General features: G+C 39.5%; 1 protein-coding gene across 2 annotated transcripts in view; it reads left to right on the top strand.

Annotated features, from left to right (window-relative positions):
• Positions 1-21286, top strand: part of PRKG1 (protein kinase cGMP-dependent 1) — an 893233-nt gene that overhangs the window by 308503 nt on the left and 563444 nt on the right. The window lies entirely within an intron of this gene.

Genomic DNA, 21286 nt, shown 5'->3' on the forward strand with positions numbered 1-21286 from the left:
ATTTTTTGTTATTGAAATTTTTCACAAGGGGAAGAAGAAATATTTTTCTGACGAGCTCTATTTTAAACATTAAATTGCAAAATGGAAATTGGAATGGAAATTGGAATTGGAAATATATAAATACTACTCACTGTAACTCACTGGAAAGCTGGGCATACTCTGAATCTTAAAAGAAAATCTAGTTTAGATGAGGCCTTATTCCGTACCATTTGAAATTAATGGAAGCTTTGCCATTGACCTGAATGGGTTCAGGATCGAGCCCATATTTTCCAGCTTAATTCTGAGACTCAAGAGATCTATGTAAGTTTGATTGGTTTAGTTTAACTTGTTAACTTATTAATTATTTATTAATAAAGCACTGAAAATGTGCCAGGAACACCAAACACAAAACCGAAGACAATCTTTTCTCTGAAGAGCTTGCCACTGCTAATAACATTACTGAAGAAAAAGTGAGGAGAAATAGTGCAAAAGAACTTGATAGGATTTACTTTACAAATAACTAAAGATCAAGAACCCAAATCCCTTCACATTTATGACTCTCACTGAAGTCAGCCTATTTTATTTCCACAAGAAAAATGTAGGTGGAGATGATAACCATCTGATGCTCTCAGTAGATACTGGCAACTAGCCAGGTAGACAATGATTTCTCCCTTTTCTCCTTATCTTAAGAGAGAACAACATTGGCCCTTTACTCCAACAGTTTAAATGTTCTGTAAAACACTTTTTTATCCAAGAAGTTTGACTGACTTAAATTGGAGATAAGACGAAGAACTTTTAAAGGAGAAATATCGATAGGACTTCAGCACAGAAATCTAAGGACATATAACTTGCTTGTTAGTATTTAAGGAGGACTGTGTTGTTTCCAAATTATACAAAGCAAAATTACATTTTAAACACTTGATGTTGTGGTGTTTTGTTTAGTTTCTATTACCTGGCTTTCCAGTAGTGTACGGTAATGTGCCATCAACCACATTCCAAATATTATAATAGTGGAAATATCAAGAACACCAAGATTATCAATGATATATTTTCAAACTAAAATAATTACTTAAAAGATATATAGAGGCTTTTCTGGCACAGAGACCACATCTGTTGTTCTGGTGGGATAGCCATCTCCTTTCCATAGACAAGGGAATATATCTGTACTCCTCAAGCTGAACTTCTCGAGGGTACTTTGATACTAATGATCACGAAACAAACCTGTTTCACCTCCAAGAAGTTGGAGAGGTGAGACATGGAAACACCAAGAAATGGATCCAGTCTTTTCTCTCTGACCAAACCGTTTGGGTTGTTACAAGGAACTGTTCCTCCATGTTCTAAACCCTCACACTTTATGTCCCAAGGCTCCATCCTCCGTATTATTTCACATCTCTATAAAACTAATGAGAGAGCTAGTGAGGCAACATGGGCTGAAGTGTCAGCAGTATGCAGGAGGCACCTAGTTTTACGTATTCTTTTTGGAAACATAACCAGCACCATGTCCCTTCTCTCTGAGCCTGGATATAGTTGAGCTGGATAAAACTGAATCCAGAAAATGCTGGAGTGTTGCAGAAAGAGAAGTTCTTTGAAGACCTTGCCTCCTTCAGGTCATCCCCCAACATCAAGGGTATCTGCCTTCAGATTGTTAAATCAGTTCACAGCTTTGGCATCCCTTTTGACTACTCAGTTCCCACTTCCATCTGCAGCTGTCCAAAAGATACCTTATTTTATAAGACACCAGACCTGGTTACCATGGATTCATGACCTCTAGGTTTAAGTATTACAGTTTATTGATCCATGTCTTCTATGGCAAAAGACCAGAAGGTGGAGGCAAAGGTGAGTTTCAGCCACTTCTTGTGCTCTTCCAATTCTCAGGCCAGAATACTCTCTGGCATAAGTGATCTCTGATTTTTGCCCACTTGTTGTTGAGCAAAACGGGTCATTCCAAAAGCCAAGAAACAGTAGAGTGGAAAGATGCACTAGCCATGTTGGATATCCCTTAGTTATGTTGCCAGTGCTAGACAAGGAGGAGTTTGGTAAGAGTTGCTGAACGGCTGTATTCTATCTATGGATTCCCTGGGGTAGGAGTTCCTTCCTTTTCTCTGCCTGTGGCACACAATAATTTAGTCTTCTGAGGGTTGTAATACTTTGATCTAATTCTGGTTGTTGAGCTTGGTGTGGATGGTTTTGGTGGCCTGTGACATACTACAGGAGGCAGACTAGATGATCTGGTGGTCCCTTTTGGCCTTGAACTCTGATTCAGGAGGCTAGAGCTCCTGGGTTTATGGCTACTTTGTCATCTCTGAGCTGACCTCCACTTAGCAGAGACCAATTCAAGATATCTGTCCTAATATTCAACATCCTCTCTGCCATCTGAGATAACATGTTACCTATTTCGTCTAGCTATCTGAGATAACAACTCTCTTCTTCTGCAGTCATGGTCTCTGATAACAGATGCATTTCACAAGAAGTCAATTGAGTTATATATATTACTATACATATGAATTTGACATATGTATAGTAATAAAATTGTGTGTGTACGCCTACATGTACAAACAATTTTAATACTACATAGATACTTTCTCTCTCACATTCATTTTGGGTTTTTGTTTCTTAGTTTTGTGAAGCTATTAGTATTTTATATTGGGCCTCTCTGTTGTAGTAAGAGGTTATTTATATAAAATATATTATGAAAGGCTGGATGGACAAATATGTATATACTATAGCCAGCATGCATTGTTCCACAAACAAGGCTTGCTTTTTGTTGTGTGGGACAGTATCGGCCCACTTACGCATAATTAATAGATAATGGTGGATCATGAATGAAAGAGAGACTGAGGTTAGCCCTTTGAAAAGCAGAACACTCCATCTCTGGTCATGTTTCAGTGTATGCAATAATGAGACATTGCAATGTGTGCTTCTCTTTACTATTTAGTATAGTACATACCAAACGTTTTTCATTTTAACAAAAAAATTAATTAAAATTCCCCTATCTGGTCAGTTCCAATATTTCACAGCATTATAGTTTTTAATGTCTGACTTTTAGATAAGATCCTAAAATACTTCTAAAATATTTTCAAAAGCCAGGAAATGAAAAACTGAATGCTGAAGAATAGGGGAGGAGCATTATAGCTAAAAAAATCAATTTGAATAGCATAGTCCAACAGCTGTTTAAGGCAGATGAACAAAAATGCATCTTGTGTCCTAGTGAATTTCAAAGAAAACAACATAGTGTTGTGAAATATATCAGATCACCCAAGTGACACAAAGGTTCTGGAAGGTTATGAAACAAGTTAGGATATGTTAGTGTTTAAAGATCCTTTAGTAACACGCAGACTTTATTTACTGAAACCCAGAAACTGTAAAGACAACATATCAACTGCATTATTTTGTGAAGAATTAAGACTGGTGTAATTTTAGGCACCATAATCTAAATCTTGTGTGTGCTGCTGCCTCTCTTTTGGCCATAAAGCTTCCTTAAACAGGCACCTGGGATTTCTTTGACCTTGAACATGACAGTTGACCGCATGGCCTTCACTGTCCAATCCTGTTCAGCCCCATCTAGACAATTAATTACCTGATCCCAATGCTGAGTCCAAATGTCTTGTTCCATACCTGACAATTCATTCTGTCCCTACCCCCTTCTATAATAATAAAAAAAATCCCCACCCTCTGCATTTTAATCGTCCCTTTAACATCTATTTTTTATTAATAAAACATCAAAATGGGGGGGAAACCCACCTTTCACTGTTGTCCTATGACCATTTGTCTCAGAATAGTGGAGATACAAAATCATAATAATGTAGGGCTGGAAGTGCCCCCAAGAAGTCATCTAGTCCAGCCCCCGGACACTGAGGCAGGATTAAGTATACCTGTTTGTATAAGTATAAGCTATTTGTATACCCTGTTCTTAAAACCCCTCAGTGACAGGGATTCCACAACCTCCCTAGATAGCCTGTCCCAGTGCTAAACTATTTTTAGGAAAAACTTGCTAACTATAATATCTAAGCTCAGTCTCCCTTTCTGCAAACTAGGTAGATTACTTTTTGTTCTACGCTCAGAGGAGCAATTGATCACTGTCCTCTTGACAATCTTTGACATATTTGAAGACTGTTATCACATCCCTCCCACTTACCCCCTCAGCCTTCTCTTCTCTAGGCTAACCATGCCCATTTCTTTCAACCTTTCCTCGTAGGTCATGTTTTCCAAATCTTTTATAATTTTTGTTGCTCTCCAGTTTGTTCGCATCTTTCTTAATATGTTGTGCCCAATACTGGACACAGTACTCCAGCTCAGGCCTCAGCCATGCCAAGTAGAGCAGAACAATTACTTCCCATGTCTTACATACAGAACTCCTGTTATCTCAGAATGACATTTGTCTTTGCGACAGCATCATGCTGATTCATATTCAACTTATGCATTATAAACCCCATATCTTTTTCTACAATACTGCAGGCTACCCAGTTATTCCCCATTTTTTATTTGTGCATTTGATTTTTTTTTCTTTTAGTACAGTGGCACCTCCCTCAATTCCTGTACTGAACTCCACATGAGTGGATGGTTGAATTGGGCTCTAGACTAGACAATGCACAGTTTAACTTTGGAGAAACAAGGTTACACATCACAAACATCCAAGGTAGACCGCTGTTAAAGCATCATTTTATGTGACATTGTCTTTTGATGGTACAGGTGTAAAAGCACTAGAAAAAAATCTGAAAAATGTTCAGAGTTCTTTCCTGCACTGCACCAGTACATTGCAAGTGAGAGCAGTAAATTAACCATTTTGCTGTGTGTGTTTAACAGTCCTGTCTGATTCCAACACGTTAAATATCACAGTGAACTCCCATTCATAGCGATCAATCAACGTATGTATGCGCTGGTGTGTCAGACTCATAAGAGATCAATGACTCAATATTAAAAAAAAGGGCAAACTGCACCTGTTAGAGCAGTTGCTGGCACCGATTTAAGGTATCTCGTGCCAGTCAGCAGAGAGAGTGTAAATGATTCCAGGTTAAGGATCACTCAGCCAAAACCTGAATTTTAAATGAATACAGAAGCTAGCTAGGAAGGAATTTCTGTTGCAGCAAACCCACCTGCTTTTTGGGGGGAGGAGGATTTTGTATTCTGTTACTAAATTTCAATCTCAATGAAAAAAAATATTTCTCTAGATAAGAGACATTAAAATGAAAAAAAAACCTTTGCAAATATTCAGACGAGTCAGGAATTCATTATCTATGAAAAGTGTATGTAGTATTCTTCATTTCTATTATACAGTCTTCTTCATTTCCCCGTAGAAGGCTCAGAATCAAAATAATAGATGTATGAGGATGAGCTGACAATAAATCTGTCTATATCCTCCACCTCGCTCACTGATTTTAGGAAAATAATTACTTTTCTTGGATTTAATCTTACCTGTTTGAGATTCCCAAAACTGAGAAATATTAACCAATACGTTCTGAGATTGTCTAAATGTAAATCTAAATTGAAATTTGTCTTAGCACACTTTAAGTCATCCATAATAAAAGGCTGAAGGATTATCAACTATGAGAATTTTAATGTTTGATTTTAGTTACTTCTGAGTTTGCCTTATTTAGTGTAATTATTTTAGCACATTCAGGAAAACATTCCCAGAAAAGTAGATTTTGTTTCTTTTTTTATCTTTTAAAAGGAAAATTGGGCAGGCCTAAGAGAAGGACACCAAACACGCCTCAGGCCCACCAATTCTCCTCTTTCCCTCCCTCCCTCTTGTCTCCTTGCCCACACCCACCTGAGGCAGGTGGCAGGTTTACTGTGAGCTCTGCATTTGCTGTTGTCCATAAACAACTTTTATAGGTGCACCACCAACAAAATAGCAGAACTGGCTGTCAAAGTGCTGTCAAATGCACAAAGTAAAATCTCATGTCAGTTACAATAATTTCAGGGATAACCTGAAACAATAGTAGGTTCAAAATTTTAAGATGGGAAGGTAAGTAGTAAGCTGACAGTGTCTTGTAAACACATAATTTTTTAAAGATTTTTTTATGAATCCATGTTTATAATAGAAAGAATTGGTCCCCTGTCTTTATTCTTCATTAGATTCCCTAAGCAAACGAAGGAGTAACTAGAATCCAGGTAGCATAGGCAAGAAATTCATTCTGAGCTTTAACTGTGTTGTCACAGATGAAAAGTATTTGTTAATGAATTATGTCAAAAAAGTGAAGAGGTTGAGATCCTCACAAATCACCTATATGACTTTAGTGCACATTTCATTAGTATTTCTCACTTATTACTGTCACAAATGTGTCTTGGAATTTCTTTTCTGTGCTAAATGGTTTCTAGCTACTCCGTTGTTCTTCAAAGAAGTCTTTTTTTTTTTTTTACCTGCTGGATGGTGTCCAGGAATATTGTGTAAAAGACTGCACCAATAAACCTAATAGATGAATTTCAAATGGTTTTATTAGGAAGGGTAAGAACATCTCACTTTTGTGCTTGCTCTTTATGTTCTCTTATTCCCCAATTAATACTTTGTTTCAAGATGCACACCTCTAGTGGCTTTATTCTCAGAGCATTGTCCTATTGATTTTAACCTTGTGCTATGCTTGTATTACAAACTAACTCAATATATGAGTATTGGTGTTGATGGCAATGTTGCAAAACGTGAAGAGTTCTCCTTCTATGGACTAGACAGAGAATTGAATTTTGTAGTAGAAGTAGATTATACTATGTTCAGTTTGTAAGACTTTTAGATTCTGGAGCAAGTACTGTCTCTTTATCTGTGTTTGTACAGTACCTCTGCATAATGGCCCCCAATCCTGACTGGGACTTCTGGGTGCTACCATAAGTTTAAATATTTATGAATAATACTTTTTGGATCCTTCAGACTGTACCAGGGCTGTCTAGAAACATAAAATATTATAATTTAGATTTAATATAATTTAAGCTAGAGACTTTAGTTCAGGATTTACTTGTGACTACTTTTGACTTTTGCTAATTATTTCTTATGCACTACACTGACACAGATAGAGAACTCCTTCAGTCTGTTTATTCTCCTGAAATAATTCATTAGCAAACTGTATTCACCCATGATAATCACAGTTAAATTGCTTGCCCTTTTAAAAGGGAATGCTAGTTACTCCCCCTAAATAGCATTGTTACCCAAGATTTTCAGAACCCAAAGCACTGGTAACTTTATTGTTTCTCTCCAGGAGGTGTCAGGAATAAATTTATGGGGGCACAGCTCATCCATCCGATAAATGATTGGTACAAACAAGAGTACTTTCACCTAAAATAGGGTTACCATATTTCAGCAAGCAAAAAAGAGGACGGGAGGAGCCCCGCCCTAGCCCCTCCCACTTCCCGCCCCCCCCAGAACCCCCAACCCTCCCCCCGTTCCTTGTCCCCTGACTGCCCCCTCCTGGGACCCCTGCCCCTAACTGCCCCCCAGGACTCCACCCCCTATCTAAGCCTCCCTGCCTCTTGTCCCCTGACTGCCCCAACCCTTATCCACACCCCCACCCCCAGACAGACCCCTGGGACTCCCACGCCCCATCCAACCACTCCCCACCCCCTGACAGCCCCCCCCCCCGAACTCCCAACCCATCTAAACCCCTCTGCTCCCTGTCCCCTGACTGCTCCGATCCCTCTCCCCACTCCTGCTCCCTGACAGCCCCCCCCCAGAACTCCCAACCCCCCACCCCCCCACCCACTCCTTGTCCCCTGACTGCCCCCTCCTGGGACCCCTGCTCCTAACTGCCCTCCAGAACCCCACCCCCTACCTAAGCCTCCCTGTTCCTTATCCCCTAACTGCCCCTTCCTAAGACCCCCCCCAACTGCCCCCCAGGACCCTACCCCCTACCTGTACCCTGACTGCCCAAAACTTTCTCCACTCCCCCCAAGAAGCCCCCCCCCCCCCGAACTCCCGACCCCCCCCCGTTTCTTGACTGCCCCCTCCAGAACCTCCCTGCCCCTTCTCCTGCCCCCCTTACCCTGCTGCTCAGAACAGGGTGTTGGGCTCTGTGCGAGCCGGACACGTGGCTGCGCTCCCCAGCACAACACACAACCCGGTCCCTGGCCCTACACAGTGCTGCTGGAGCGGGGCGCGGGGCTGCCGGGGAGGAGGAGCTGCCGGCTCAGAATGCAGGGAGGGAGGGGGGAGGAGCTCCTCTACAGCTGCTCCAGAGTCCAGCCCGTGACTTTCCTGCAGCCCTCCCAGCCGCTCGCTCTGCTCTGCTGGGGGAGGGGGGAAATCCCGGACATTTTGAGTGATTTACAAATTCCCCCCGGACGCTATTTTTAGCACAAAAAGGAGGACATGTCCGGGTAAATCCGGACGAATGGTAACCCTACCTAAAACTACTTTTTTATTAGATCTCAAGCAAACACACACACACGTGCTGTCACAGTAGTTTTAGAGCATCCCAAAACATTTATATTTACTTAAAGTTAAGAGATGGTTTCAAGGAATCAGTGGCTAGGCTTCAGGTGGCCCTTCCTTCCATCTGACTGATGGAGAGCTCAGATGCCAAATCCTTGCCCAAAGAAAACTTCCTTGGACTGCTCCAAAGCATGCTTTCTAATTAAACTTTTTATAAATTTTCTCCAAACAAATCACATAACTTATAATAGCTCCTAATAAGCTAACAATTTCCCTAGGAACAGCAAATAACAATTCATTATTCTCCTTATCAGCAAAGCACTTCTAATCATAATAATACAACTTACATGTCAGAGGTGCCTAATATCAAAGTTGTCTGTCCAAACATTCCTTCTATTCCTTAACTCCCTGTCCCAACCTCCCATTCTGATTAGCAGAGCTGCAAAAGTGCAGCTGCATGGCTTTGCCGCTCAAGTCCTAAGATTATCCCTAGCTATTTGATGTTTGAGTTTCAGCTGGCAGTGCTTGAACATACAAAATGGCAGACTGCAATATTGTCCAATTCGGGGGCTACAGCATAAGTGCTTTACAAGTAGTTTGTTTTGGGTAGAAATGTCATAGTAGGTTCAATGATAACATTTACAGGCAATTTAATTGGAGGAAAGAGATTATAGAAGGTGCGGACCATAGTCTATCACAGTTAAACCAGTATCTATCCAAAGTCCAGTGAAGTCAATGGAGTTATCATTCTCTGGATTTACAATGATTGGTGTAGATGAAATCTGAATCTGACCCTGAATAAATTCAAGTAGATTTTTCATTTTTGTAATTCAGGCTCTCACGCAATTCCTATGGCCCACAGTCTTGTTTGTGCTACTCTATAACTCATTCTGTAATGTAATGTTGTCCAAGGTACTTTTACATTCAATAGCCAATATAGATATAGTGCTTCAAGTTTTGATCCATATGATTAACCCATTTCTTCTGAAATAACTTTACTTATCTTATTTGTCTCTGTCTTGCTTTTATTTTGTACAGTATTGCACTGCAAACCCATTTTGTGTTCTCTTGGGCTTTCTTTCACCTTCCCCCTAAGTGAATGGATTCCTCTCATCTAAATTTTTGCACCAACATTCTTACCATTAAGGCCCACTGAAAGATTCTTTATTTTTTTCCCCCCAGGTACTCTCAATCCTTCAAGGTTGCTCTCTGCCTCTAGCCTGTTACTCACAAATTTTGGTGATCGGCTCCGTTATTTCCTTTCTGTATTTTAAAAAGATTTTTCCCAGACCTCATAGAAACTTAGGTTCAGATCTGTTCCAATCATAGGAAATCCTTTGCTTTAGAGTAATTCTTGGTTTAAATCTAAGAATTGTTATTTTCTTAAAATGTTTCAGGCCTCAGAGATTCTACATGTTAATAGACTCTACATGTCTATTTCAAAAGTCAACTCATTCAATGCCAAAAGACCACTACAGTTTAGCAGTGCATGAAAATGTTCATGTGCTACGTACTACTGAATTGTGTGCTTTAGACCTCATGAAACTTGCCAAATATTCATTCACTATAAAAAGATGGAGAATATTTTCATTTAAATTATTTTGAAATAACTTTTTAAAAGGGAGGGAGAGGAAAAATAAGTTATCACTCTTGAAAGACTGAAACTCAAGCAAATAGTAAGGGCTTTTGTTTACATGGAATGTTACTTCATGGCAAGTCAGGTTGTGAAGCTACAGCGCACCAGATTCTAGCATAGTAAGATCCCATGTGGGCACTGCTACATTGCACTAAAAGTTCTGTAGTGCAGTTTGACATACTGCTGTTTGAAACGGTAGCATGACAAAGTGCACTACGAAACTTTTAGTGCACTGTAGCAGTGTCCACATGTATTTTACTGTGTGACAAGCTAGTGTGAACTGTAGATTCACACTTTGGCTTGCAGCGCACTAACTCTATGTAGACAAGCCCTAAATGGAGGCAACTCTATGTTGCTAGAAAGTTTTAAACAACAAACAGAAGTGATGCAGCAACTCTGCATAGATATCCCTGTAAATGTTTTAAACTTCCCTTTTGGAGTATCCTTTCTTAAAATGTGCCTAAGATTTCCATTGGAACATAGAATTTTACCATATGGGATCTCACCACTGGTCTGTAAAATTTGCTATTCTGCCTCTAGCAGTGACAAATCAAATGATAAAATAAGTCAACCCACCTGACAAATTGTGTAACATTGTGCAAGAGAATCTGCTAAAGCCAAGGCTTTACGATCTTTTGGTCCTACTAACAGGTACCAGATTTAATTTTATTTAAAATATTTTCTTTCAAATATTATAGGTAAGTCTGGTAGCAATGCCTATTATTAAAGTTGTTCAATATTTCCCTAAGACCTTGTTTTCAACTGCTTGTAACTTTACAAACTTTAACTGTTTTGGGGGCTGAAATTTCCATGCCAGGTGTCCTCCTCAGGCTGACTTTTTGCGGGGGAGGGGGGAATTACAGTCAAAATGGTTCAACCATTTCCATGAATGAGGCTAGGAAAAATGCATTGTTTTGCTAATGTTAAAAATTCTGGCAACCTTTTCTTTGAGAAGCTCTAATGCCCTCATGCTTTGGAGCAGGGACTTGAATTTTGTAAGGGGGTACTTTGTGACAGGGTGAAAAACTAATAATTCTGTCTTAACAGAAGGATTTGAATAGTGTCCAGTAAATAAGGCATGAGCCAGTGAACAATGAGGAGAAAACAACAAATTGAATAGATGCTTACTCAATGAGCACAGTTCATCTTGTGGACAGAATGAGACAGGGAGACTGTTGGAAAAATAGCATGTGATCATGTAACTAAAAACTGTTTCATAATGCATATGCACAAGGAGACCAAACTGAAGTTGTACAGGAAACCTTTGCAGCCTAAATAAAGCTTTTAGTGTGTAATAGGCAATCACAGATCACTCCCACTTCTTGGAAGAACTCATCATTGTCTGGAAAGGTGAAAGATCTAAAAGGTGAATAATAATTTGAATACTGACAATGCTGTGATCTCTTATATGCTTTCTCAAAATAACAAACTGAACATCAAAAAAAGATTCAAACCCCTCAGTCACCTCATATTTTGATCCTGCAGGAGAAAAAACAAACTTAAAATATCATTTTTCCTGACATTAAAGTTTTTACAGTAAGATAGAAGGATATTACCACAGTATAGCAACAAACATCATACTGGTACAAAAGCACACTTCTGAAACAAAAGGAATATCTTGGAGACTGTCTAAAAGCAAAAAGAGTTAGGGTGAGAGTCTGTTGTCTGATGGTGTATTGTTGAAGATGTTCTTTGAATTAAAATAGCCTCAGGTAGTTTTTGATGCTTTCTTTAAATTGTAAGGAGGAAAGTGAAAGCCAATAATATACCACTAGATTATTGGTCATTATATGAATTACATGCAGGCTGACAAATTCTTGACGTCAAGTTAATCTGTTTTCTTCTGCACAGGAAAGAGAAAATGACCATTTAATTATCAGAAGAAAAAATTATCTTACTAATTGAGAGAGTCACATTAAGTCTATTTAGTTTATAGTCCGATTTATTTCAGAAATTTGAATGCAATTCAGCTAAGGATGCTGTTTAATTTTTAATTGGATGGACTTGGTATGCTAAAGTACCAAATGTTCCCATCATAATCCAAAAAAAGGTCTTTAGCTTGTTTTTATTATTATTATTATTTTATTCTAGAGGACAAGAGAATGTACTTTTCCATAGTAAAACAGGATTTTCTGAGATGGAAAATTTCCCAGCAAGTATTGTATCAAACTTTATGCAAAAGTAGTATTTTATGTATGAATACACAGGTGGGTGTCAATATCTAACTATTAATGGGTCAATCTGATGAGATCCAGGTTTGGTGCAGTCAGGGCCGGCTCCAGGGTTTTTGCCGCCCCAAGCGGCAAAAAACAAACAAAAAACAAACAAAAAAAACCCAACCGCGATCGGCGGCAATTCGGCGGCAGCTCCACCGTGCCGTTTCCTCTTCAGCGGCACTTCGGCGGCAGGTCCTTCCCTCCGAGAGGGACCGAGGGACCCGCCGCCAAATTGCCGCTGAAGAGCCCGATGTGCCGCCCCTTCCCCTTGGCCGCCCCAAGCACCTGCTTGCTGAGCTGGTGCCTGGAGCCAGCCCTGGGTCCAGTTTCATCAGGACTCAAACATTTGGATATTTACTCAAAATGTATCCAGACTTGTCCACAACTGTCTCATCCCTCCCATATTTCTCCCTAATCCTGTGAATCAATTGCTTGTTTATGATGATTTTGATGATGGTTTGTATATAATCTTTCATTTTATAGAATTGCAAAGTGTTTTCCAAGCATTTCATAAGGTATAAACACTGAGCACCTTACGCTCAACACCCATTTTAATCTTACTAACACACAGGTGAAATGAACTGGCTTCCAGCAATCAATTTGTTAGTGCTCAGCTGAAGCCTAAAGCCTTGGCAAAAGCCGGCACTTGGTTTGCCAGCATCACGGTGGTCATGTTGCAGAAGCTGGAAAGATGCCTCCTGATGTTGCCTGGTGGCTTTTTGTTCTGAGCTGTCTTATTGCTCCTGCTGTTTGCTTATAGAGATGAGTTAAAAAGGCTCCGGTGAGATACAAGTGCTATGAGCATAAGAGAATAAACATGTGTAGGAGTGCATTAGGGTAAGGATAAGCAAGAGCATAAAAGTACATGTCTTAATTCAGAGGAATTTATATTCTTCTCTTTCCATAGTCTCTCTGAAGGTGGAAGACACACCTCCTCTTTCAGGGACTTAGCTGGCTTCAAATAATAGCTGCTTTCATCTTTCATTGGCTCTGCACCTTCATTAGATGGTGTTGACAGCATCTTCAGCTCATGAATATGCTATCTGTGATGCATATGCAACAGGGTTGTATTTCTTCAACTTTATGGTTATATTATTTTTGTCTTTTTGTGGTGGGAAATTCTCAGAAGATCTTTAAGGTTGGAGTATTAACTCTTTCTTTTATTCAGTTAATATTTTGAGATACCCCTTTAATTACATCAAGGTGTGATAGACATAGAAATCTGTTTCAAATTAATCCAAACACTCTATTTCCTATATAAAAATCTGCCAGCTTCTAAAATGGCTCTTTTAAAACTTAAATGATTCCTAAAGAGAGTCTTTAAATGTAATTTGTCATCAAAAAAGATATTGTATTTTCTTAGCATCCTTGGAGAAGTTTTTGTTTTTCTGAGTTTGGTAAGGAGTTGCATAAGTATTGCCAGATAATTAATTTCCCAGATAAATAATTTCCCAATTAATATAAATAATTTTTACTCAGATTGCTTCTTACATTAGTAACTAGTTATAGCATCAAATGATCTTGCTATATTTGTACATAAAACATCTAACTATTCACAGGCATTTACTATGAGAAGAATGCTTACATTTAGAAACAAAATATTTGAAAATATACATGTCAAAAGAAGCTTATACCATCTTGAGCAGTTGAGACACAGCAAAGGTTATCCACCTTTAGGTGGAAACATGAGTTGGACGTAACCAATATCATCTTTAATACATTTCTCAACCACAAGTGTTCTCTTTAACATCTGAAGATTGCAAACTTTATTGAAGTGGATCTATTTTATTAAACTCTGAAGATATTTCTAGAATTCTTTGGCTTTAAAAAAAGGCTTTTCTCTTTGCAAAGAGGTAGCCTAAAGAACCCACTTTTCTGACTTGGTTTATAGCTATGATAAGACATCCTATCCATCACTTCTTTTGGCATATGTTAAATAAAGAACACTCTCACAATCTTTTACACAATCAGGCCTTTTTCTAAACATGAATATCTTACCAAGTTTTTTAATCTCAAAATCATGTCTGTATGTCTTCTACAGTATAGAGTCTTCTATAAGTGGGGAGATCTCCTGTTCTTTGAGAAGATGTTCTTGTTTAACTTTTAGCGAAATAATTCTTAGCTTTACAGTATACTGTTTGTAGTACATTTACAATTTGCAGTTGGACACACCTATCAAATATTCTTTTCAAGGCACAATTCACAATAACTATAATTTATATGTATCCTTCAAAACCTAATATAAGAGAACAGGATAAAATGTTAAAGCAAAATAGAAGTGATAAATCTGCATCCCAGAATCGGTGTGAACACTTGGAGATAATAAATATGATTTTATGGCTAAGGAGGTGTCATTCTCCTTGACACTTGGTTGACAGAAAGCAGAGAATTCCTAAGAACTTCCTCAGTTAGTGTGAACAGTTCATCTAATTAAGTAAGTAACCACAAACATAAGCATGCGAGCTATTATATTCTCCAATCATCATTTGTGTGGAAATAAGTTTACGTATCTCCTAAGATTCAGTAAAGGTGAAGCGAACATTGTAATAACCTAAAAATATAAGAATAAATATTTTAAATAAACATCTTTGCATCAATATTACCCCCGTCAGCATCCATGTGTGCCCAATCCTAGACAATTGAGTGGTTCAGGTCCACACACACGGAAAACCTGGAAGAATCACTGATAGTGATGTGTGCGCTATTTGAGGACCTATGACTATGGACAAACTGGAACAAATTTATTCTGACACGTACCCAGAAAATAGCCCTTTTTAGTGCTATCCCTTGGATGTTTCCCAAACCTTATTCCTTTTTAGGAAGACCCCAATAATTGTCAAGAGTTCTGGCTCAGAAATATGCATCTCATGGTCTCCTCTGTATGCACTGCTTTTTTACGTTTGACTACAGAGGGCTTCAAAAGAGTAGGATAAAAATGTTTCCAGTAGAAAGTATTCAAACATGAGCCCATTTGAGAAATGAATATAAAGTTATGATTTTACTTTAATTCTTCTAACTGTATAATACTTTATAAACACCACAATTAAGAGATACAGTAGATAGATTTTGGCAAACTCCCGTGCATAATATAGGCTATTTAATTCTGCTTTTGAAACAAAAAATATTAACAATCTTAATCAGACTAGACTTGATCTTGGCCAGCGATAATGCAATTAGAGTTTTAATTGCCTAGCAATTACATTTTTTGTTACAAAGCAATTTTGCAATTACAGTTTTAAGTTACAAATGCTTAACTGCAGTCCAGCATTACCAAGGATTTGGGAAGCAAAACTAGGTGTCTCATAGAACAGAGTGGGCCTATGCAAATTTATTTGGCGGTCACGCTAAGCCACAATGTTCTTATCAACAATGTTCAAGGCATGAAGACCTGCAGGAGATTGTTACTTTGCAGTCCTCAACAATATGTGTCATAGTTTGTAGCTGCTCACATAGACATACTGGACTGTCTCTAAAACACCACTGAAATTCCAGTGCAGCACAGAAGGTGGGGGAGGGGAGTGGGAAACAGTGTGAGGAGGAAGTAGAATAATTTTTATTAAGTGCATAAACACTTTAAGCCAGGCACTGTCTACTACTCTACTTTTGTACCGTATCTAGCAAATTGGGACCCCACTCTTGATGGGTCCCTAGGAGTGAACATGAACTAATAAACATCATTAACAAAGTTAATAGCTGTAGAATAGGAGGCTACAAGCTTTCATGGACCTGCCTTCAGCCACTGAATTGGTTGTGAATAATGGTGCCAGGTTGTCCACATAATTTCAGTTTGTGATTTCCATAATTTTTAAGAGCTTTTTGTTTAAATTGTTCTCTTCAATGCTGTTTTCTTTCAAATTGTACTTGGCAATCTCAACTGTAACTTAGTTTCTTATGTTTTGGAACTGGAGTATAGTAGAATGGGCTCTGCTACAAAAAAAATTTCATTTATTTTTTGGAGTACTTAGCCAGTCAGAAATTTTCCAACAAAGCTCAATTTCATTGGAAAATGCTAGTTCCAAGAACCTGAAATGTTTTGTGGAGGCATCTCCGGTTAGATGAATTTGTGGTGAATCAAAGGCAGTGTTCCTGCCTGGTTTCCTTCCTGCTCACCAGATAGCTTGGGGTTAGCCATGCCATGCGGACTGCCCTGAGGCAGGGGACCCTATTCTTTCAGGATCTGTGGTTATGAGGAGAGAGCCATTCCAGAGCTCCCTGCCTGCTAGAAGCTCTGGGATCCCAGTACAGTACAGTACAGGGCAGTGCATATGGTGGGACTGCCAAACAGCCACAGACCTTGGGAGCCCAAGCAGCTGCTGAGTAAAATTGACATTCTTGTCAGTTTCACCGTTGCTAATAGCAAGAATGTCAATTTCACTCAGCAGCTGTCTGGGGCCTGGGGAGCCTATTTTGTTTCAGAAACACCATGTTGTTTCTGAAACAAAATAAGTTTGGGATTTCTGGTTTCAGCCAACTTGGTTAAATTTACCCTGGTGTTTATCATATTCCCTATTCACAGTGTGGGAATAGTCTATAAGCAGTAGTATAGGAACATATTGTGAGGCAGTAAATATTAAGATTTTAATGGTGCTTCATGGGAGTGGAGAGCTGAGAGCCTGGGTAGTAGCCAGGCTCCAGCTGGGAGCCGGGAGCTGAGAGTCCGGCAGCAGCTGAGCTCCCAGCTGGGAGCTCCACGGGGAGCTTGAGAGCCCAGACTCTCAGCCCCCCACACTGCTCCTTTTAAGCTGATGCAAGTGCTCCTGGTGAAGATGGGCACCACTGACAGAAAGAAGGTAACATGGACATGAAAAACAGCCGTGATTACTGTGGTGGCTGTAAGCGGATCTAACATAGGTCAACTTAGTTGTTTAGTGTAGACTTGCCTCAAGTAATACACCCCAAACGAAAAGAAAAGAAATAATTTAACAAACCTAAAATAGTATGAGGTTAACAATTTACATATGTTCATTGTCTAGCTATTTTCATATCACCAACACAAGAATTTTATTTCATCTCAAATCTCTTTGGAAATTTTCCCTCACTGAGTTTCCTTTCATCATACTCTTAAAGTGTCTGTTGTTTTTGTGGAACTTGCTGGCTGTGACAGTCCCTGCACATTCTGTCCAAGTGCTGGAGTCATTACTGTTATGACTTTCCCAGCCTCAGCTTCCACAGTTATGTTCTCAGTTCTAGGTGGCAGCTATGCTGAAATCCTGTCTCTCTGATACTTTTTAGATGGTTCCTATATGTAACTCTGGGTTTAGTCCAACTATATTCTATACCCAGATACTTCATTTATCTGGGTCAGTACAGTATAAGGTACCTCCCAAGGTTTATCCAGCTTACAGCTCCTGTCATTCTTTCTCATAGGATTGTGGAACTTGAGCTGGTCTCCTCTCTTAAAAGTTCCCCCGTATGAACTTAAATAAAGTCTCCATTTTATCAGAGGCTATTGTCAACTTTTTCTCAGCAAAGGGGTCAACTTCTTGGATTGTAAGGTTTCTACATAGTCCAAATCAGTCACATCCCTTTGTTCCTCTTCAGGAACTCAATACCAGAGGTTTGCTGGGGTCCTTAGCTCATGCTGAAAAATAAGGAGTGATGGGGCACACTTTGTACTCATTGACTACTGTTCCATGAGCCATCAGAAAGAATGGGATGTGCGGGTCTCAGTCCCTAGCCATCCGAACCCCCCAAAATCCTATTGAACCTTTTCACCATCCCATTCAATTGTGTATGTGCTGTGATTGTGTGTGTTTTGTGGATGCCTAGAATCACTCAAAGCTGTTAGCAGTTTGGATTCAAAGTTTCTACCTTGATCTGTATACAACTCACCCAGGATCCCAAATATGGTGAAGAATTCATTCACTAGGACCTGTGCTACTGTCACAGCCTCTTGATTTCTTATTGGATAAGCCTCAGGCTGTTTTATGAAATAGTCCATAGCTACCAGCCTCTGTCTCAGGCCAGGGCCCAAGAACATCGACCGCAAAGCACTCTATTGATGCCCCCCTGAGATATTACTACAGAGGAGCTCACCCTGTTTTAGGGGGAGCCTTCTTTGCAATGCATGACATTTCCTGCACCAGTTTGCTACATACATTCTGGATTTTACCTAATGGAAATTATCCCTTAGCATGGCTAAGGTTTTTGCAACCCTAAAATGTCCAACAGTTTTAAGATTGACATAATCTCAGCACCTCCTTTTTCAGTTTAACTGGTACAACCAGCAAGTAGCTGTATCCATCTCCTCTACAATATTTCATCTTTAAATTCCAAGCTTTCCCACTGTGACCAGAAAACTTTTACTGTGGTATTGTGAGGGGTCACTATATTCCAGGGTAGCTGCATTTGCCAGCTGATTTTCCAATCACACTCTAACCTGATATCAGGATCCTTTCTTTAGGAAATTTAGTTACCCTGGGATCTGTTCCTGTAACCATATCCCAACTGTATGAACCAGGAACATGGGTACTTCTGTGAATTAGAGGAAGAGAGGCACTCCCATTTCCTTGCGCAACTAATTCCTTGCTCTCCTGCCTAAGGCAATGTTTGCAATTAGCCTTCCAACAAGGCCATCTGGACAAAGCATCTGTATTATCATGCTTATGGCTACCAGGCCCATGGGTAATTGTGAAATCATAGCACTGCAGTCTCTTCAATCACTTGGCATGCTGTCCCTCAGGTTTCCTGACTCTGAAAAGCCATTGTAGGGAAGCATGGTCTGTCCTGACCATATGTTTCCTCTACAAATAGTAGTGAAAACATTCTATAGATTTAAACCCTACTAGGAGTTGCTTTCAGGTGGTGCAATAATTTCTCTTGAACTTAGATTTTTGCTATAATAATCTACCACCCTCTCAAATCACTTGTATTCTCCTATCAGTACTGCTAAACCATGAAGAACTAGCGTCTGTGTTCAATATGAAAATGGGTTTGAAACATGGATAGGCCAAGACAGGAGCACTTGCCTAGAGCCTTTTTCAACTCTGAAAATGGTACATCACACTCTGCTGGTTTCCCTTTCTCATCCAACCTATGCAGTGGTTTTGGATTATTGGCAAACCTAAAAATGATCTTTCTGTAACAGGTGCACAACCCTATAAAACTGCACATCTGGTCAACTCCCCAGACACTCGCAGTTCTTCAGAGCCTCCATTTTCTTTTTGTTGGTGGAAATTCCCTCCTCGCTAATTGTGTGCCCAAGGTAAATTAACTCCTTTTGGAAAAACTCCCATTTCTTTGTGTTCAGTTTCAAATTGGCAGCCTTCAGTTTATTACAGACCATTTGTTGATGTATGGTCAAATGTTTTACCATGCACCAGGATAGTATCTAGGTATAATAATAAGCAGGCTAAGAGGGGTATGTCATGTAATACTCTCCATTAGCTTCTCAAATATGTCTGGCGCATCACACAAGCCCAAATCCATTACTTTAAATTGCCACAGCCCAGCCCTCCTATGAAAGCAGTTTTCCCCCCTCTTTCAGATTCATTTCCACTTGCCAGTAACCACTTATAAGATCCAGTGTGGAAAACAGTATTGAACCTTCCACAGCACCCAGGGTATCATCTATTTGCAGTAATGGATAAAAGTCCTTTAAAGTGACTTCATTTAGTTAGCTATAGTCTACATAGAATCTGATGCAGCTATCCATTTTCTTACCCAGAACTACGGCTAAGGCCCAAGCACTGGTTGAAGGCTAAAATATTAATAAGAGAACGGACAATCCTCAATATCCACCCCTGAGACATCACCAAACTCATCCATTTCATCCTCACCCATAATAATTTTACAGTCAACAACGAACATGTTGTCAAAACCATGGGAACAGTCAGGGGTACTTGAATGGCTCCCCAGTAGGCCAACCTCTTCATGAGCCACCTTTATGAAGAATTTCTGAACAAATGCACCACCAAATGGATGATATACCTGGGATACTTCAATGATACTTTCATTCTCTGGTCAGACAACTTTAACTCTTAGTGTCTTTGCTGGACACTAACAAATTATGGCCTGAATAAAGTCACTGGATTTATGGCTTATTACGACATTTTATAATCTACTATTCTCTCTCTCTTCTTCCCCCCACCCCACCCCAACCCCAGATGCCTTTCCTTTTTCCTTTCCCCAGGATGACTGAAGGGATCTTAATGGGCCACTTTACTTTGAATGGTCCCTTGAAATTTGTGTTAACTACTTATGCTAAACAATCTGTTCCACCTTGTATTTAGCTGTGACATGCCGAGTATATTTCCCAGACCTGAAGAAGCGCTCTGTATAAATTCAAAAACTTGTCTCTCTCACCAACAGCAGTTGGTCCAAAAAAGATATTACTTTCCCCACCTTGTCTCTCTAAAAACCTGGGACCAGCATGGTTGCACCAACACTACATAAACTGTCTTAGTAGCATTTTACTATTTTGCATGTCCTGGTTTGGGCAAAGGCAAGAACTGGAAATGCCAAAATACACTGAGAGAAACCTGATCCACAAAAGGCCAGGAAGCATTGGACATTTTCTTAGAGAGCTGGATCTCACAAGTAATCTCTGGATAAACATCTGAACATATTTGTGTTTAGTGGTTTTTACAGCACCATGCAAATTTATGGATCTACATATGCAATAATTATATCGCATATAAAATATCCTCTCTTAGCAACATGCCTGTAAGTGTACAGGCAAAAAAAAAAAAAGAATTAATACAATAAATAAACTATTAAGAAAGTTTTACTTTTTCTTAGGCCTGGTCTGCACTTAAAAATTAGATCCTTCTAGCTATGTCACTTAGGCTGTGAAGAATTTTGCACCCGGTGTAATGTAGTTAGTCTACCTAACCCTCGGTATAGATGCCACTAGGTCAATGGAAAACTTTTTCCATTAATCTAGCTACTGCCTTTCAGAAAGGTGGATTAAACTCCACTGATGAAAAAAACCCTTCCATCGATGTAGGAAGCATCTACGCTGTGAGACTACAGCGGCATAGGTGCAAAACCATAGCTGTGCCGCTATAGTAGCGGTAGTATAGATTTGGTTCATTGGTTAAACGCCTTGTAAACTGGTTGTTAGTTATGACAGATTTACATCAATATAATAGAGACCCCACT

Source organism: Terrapene carolina, unplaced genomic scaffold, assembly GCF_002925995.2.
Source record: "Terrapene carolina triunguis isolate 2854851 unplaced genomic scaffold, T_m_triunguis-2.0 Scaffold95, whole genome shotgun sequence".
In the NCBI taxonomy this organism is placed as follows: domain Eukaryota; kingdom Metazoa; phylum Chordata; order Testudines; family Emydidae; genus Terrapene; species Terrapene triunguis.